The following is a 2,962-nucleotide window of genomic DNA, read 5'->3' as shown; positions in this document are numbered from 1 at the left end:
TGGAGCAAGAATCAGATCCGTGTGTCTGGGTAAGCAGAATGTTCTGGGAATATAATTCCTTTTTCCTTCTTTTGTAAGAACAATTTATTTCTTCAGTTTTGCATGAGGGCTTCTTAATATTGAGCAGGAATATATATCATTCTTGTGTGGGATTTGGAAAATTATTTGAGAAAGGGTTCCAATAAATGAAAATGAATTAAGGATGACTGTGGAGTTCATTGGGCAACTTGTAGAGCTTTTTTAAGTGAACATTCCACAAGAGGGGAACCAGTAGCTATTGCATAGTCTCAGAGCTGTCTCTGAGCCTCCGTGGCATGTTATCTGCCCCATCTAAGGGCTATAAAGGCCATAAGCCTAGCTTTAGAATTTTATGTTCCTGTCTGAGTCTTTATTAGTCTGATTTCCCTATGTTTCACACAGAAAGCTACAGGAAGCAATCATTTTGATAGAACCCTTAATGGATGCATTCATGTCCTGATTTAGATCGAGTTTTGCCTTTACTACGATCACCTGTGAACCAGGCAACTCCTCTGCCAACTTGGCCTCAGTGCCGTAGTTTTGTAATGAATGGGCCAAACTACCTGCTCTTTAAGCCTGTTTCTAACTCAATGGGCCCCAATCCTCCCATAACATTGCCTAGTGGGAGGAGGGAATAGTTAAGAAAAGAGATGGACAAGATACATGATGTTAGTTCAGGAAAGCCTACAGTTTCGGGCACAGTGGTTCTGGATCAAGGACCCCAGTGGAATTCATGGAAGCCATTCTTCTTGTTTGAGTTCCAAAGAAGGGGTTGAGGGGTAGTCAAGGCCATCAGGATGACCTTGACTCAAAGTGTGGTCCCTGGACCAGCTGCAATAGCATCATCTGGAGCTCATAAAAATGATAGAATCTGGAGCCTCCCCCAAGACCTACTAAGTCGGAATCTGTAGTGGAACAAGACCCCCAGGTGATTCATGGGCATGGTAAATGTTGGGCTACATGGAGGGAGGGTCAACAGGGGGTGATAGGGGGTGTCTAATTCAACACACCAGTGCCCTCTAGATTTCTCCAACTATGACACAGGACTTATACTGATGTTTATGTATCATTTAGTTCCAGGCTATCTTATTTTCTGTCAAAATCACCTCTAATATATAGAGTGTTTTCCTCTTAAAAGAAAATCCTGTAAGCAAGGTCATCCTAACCAACCCTGGGGTCTTTGATTGTCAATGATTATAGCAAGCTGTAAAGAACCTATTTAGAGGCTACTCAGATGTTTAGGCCTCTGGGCCCTATGATGACTGACCCTAAACCACTGAGAATCACCTGGGAAGCTTTAATAAAACACCTGTGCCTGGATCCCACTCCAAACCAATTAGATCAGAATCTCTGAGATTGAGGCTTGAGAAAAGTAGGTGATTCTAACATGCAGGCAGGGTTGAGTACAATTTCCCTAAGACCTGAGTGATTGTTTTGATGTGTGCACAGATTTATAAATCTAAGTAACTACGAAAATGTCAAAGTTATTCTTTCTACCATCAATTCTCATTGTAAACTTCACCCCAACTCCATATTTTACTTCTTTCCCTTTGCCCGACTTTGCTGCTTCCAATCCTTTGTGGTCAGGGATCCGTAGCCCTAAGTTTACTGGAATCATAAAGGTCTGAGATCTTGCTAATGTGTAAAACACAGATTCTGTGATATATATGTAGCTGTGAAGGCATCCATGCCTGGAGTGTTTCATTTGTTTGTTTTTTGAGACAGAGTTTCCCTCTTGTTGCCCAGGCTGGAAAGCAGTGCGCTATCTTGGCTCACTGCAACCTCCATCTCCTGGGTTCAAGCGATTCTCCTACCTCAGCCTCCCGAGTAGCTGGGATTACAGGCATGCACCACCATGCCTGTCTAATTTTGTACTTTTAGTAGAGATGGGGTTTCTCCATGTTGGTCAGGCTGGTGTCAAACTCCTGACCTCAGGTGATCCTCCCACCTCGGCCTCCCAAAGTTCTGGGATTACAGGCATGAGCCACCGCGCCTGGCCTGTTTTTTGTTTGTTTGTTTTTTTATTCCTATGTCTGGGCCGTAGTTTAAATAATTAAGGCGGCTGATCAAGTGACTTGAGGGTAAAAAAGATGTTGTAGCCTTTTACTCATAAGGGATGAAATGGTGTCTCTAAATTAATGGAGAATCTGAGACAAGGATATTTCAAGTAGAAATTAGGGACTGATCCTACTCTGCCCACTACATAGCTATCTTCTCTCTCTTTAAACTTAACAATTCTAAGAAACTTAAAGCTTCTCCAACTTTAAGGTGCATATGGAGATTTTATTTAAATACAGATTCTAATTTGGTAGGGTCGAGGCGATTCTCAAGATTCTGAATTTGTAACATATTCATATCCTTGGAGTTGAGGCAGGTGCTAATGGTCTATAAATCACCTCTGGGTAGCAAGGGCCTATACTAACCCCCATACTACCCTTGACACCCGCACAAAACACAAATGAAAAACACAACTCGCAACCGCTACTCAAAATGCACTGAATAGTTGATTCTGCCAAGCTAGTGAGTGAGCAAGATGTGATAGAATTGCACTGGACACTTTGAGCTACAACTGTGGCTCCCATTTGCCAGAGGCAAGTTCAAGTTGACCTACATTTGTATTGGAAACGTTTCTCCATCCTGGGATGACTCCACACCTTGGATGTTATTGTCCTACTGGTGCTATGATGCCTACAGCTTTGTTTTTGGTTTTTCGTTTTGTTCAAAAATGCTTTAGCTATTCAGATCTTTTGTGGTTCCATATGAATTTCAGGATTATTTTTTCTGTTAATGTGAAAGTGTTGTTGAAATTTTGGTAGGGATTGCGTTGAATATGTAGGTTGCTTTGAGTAGGATGAACATTTTAATAATTTTAATTCGTTCAATCTATGAACATGAGAGATTGTTCCATTTGTTTGTGTCTTCTTCAGTTTCTGTCATGGGTATT

This window comes from Mandrillus leucophaeus, unplaced genomic scaffold (assembly GCF_000951045.1).
Source record: "Mandrillus leucophaeus isolate KB7577 unplaced genomic scaffold, Mleu.le_1.0 Scaffold4, whole genome shotgun sequence".
Taxonomy (NCBI): Eukaryota; Metazoa; Chordata; class Mammalia; order Primates; family Cercopithecidae; genus Mandrillus; species Mandrillus leucophaeus.
The sequence above is the reverse complement of the archived record's forward strand: the minus strand, read 5'-3'. Positions refer to the sequence as shown.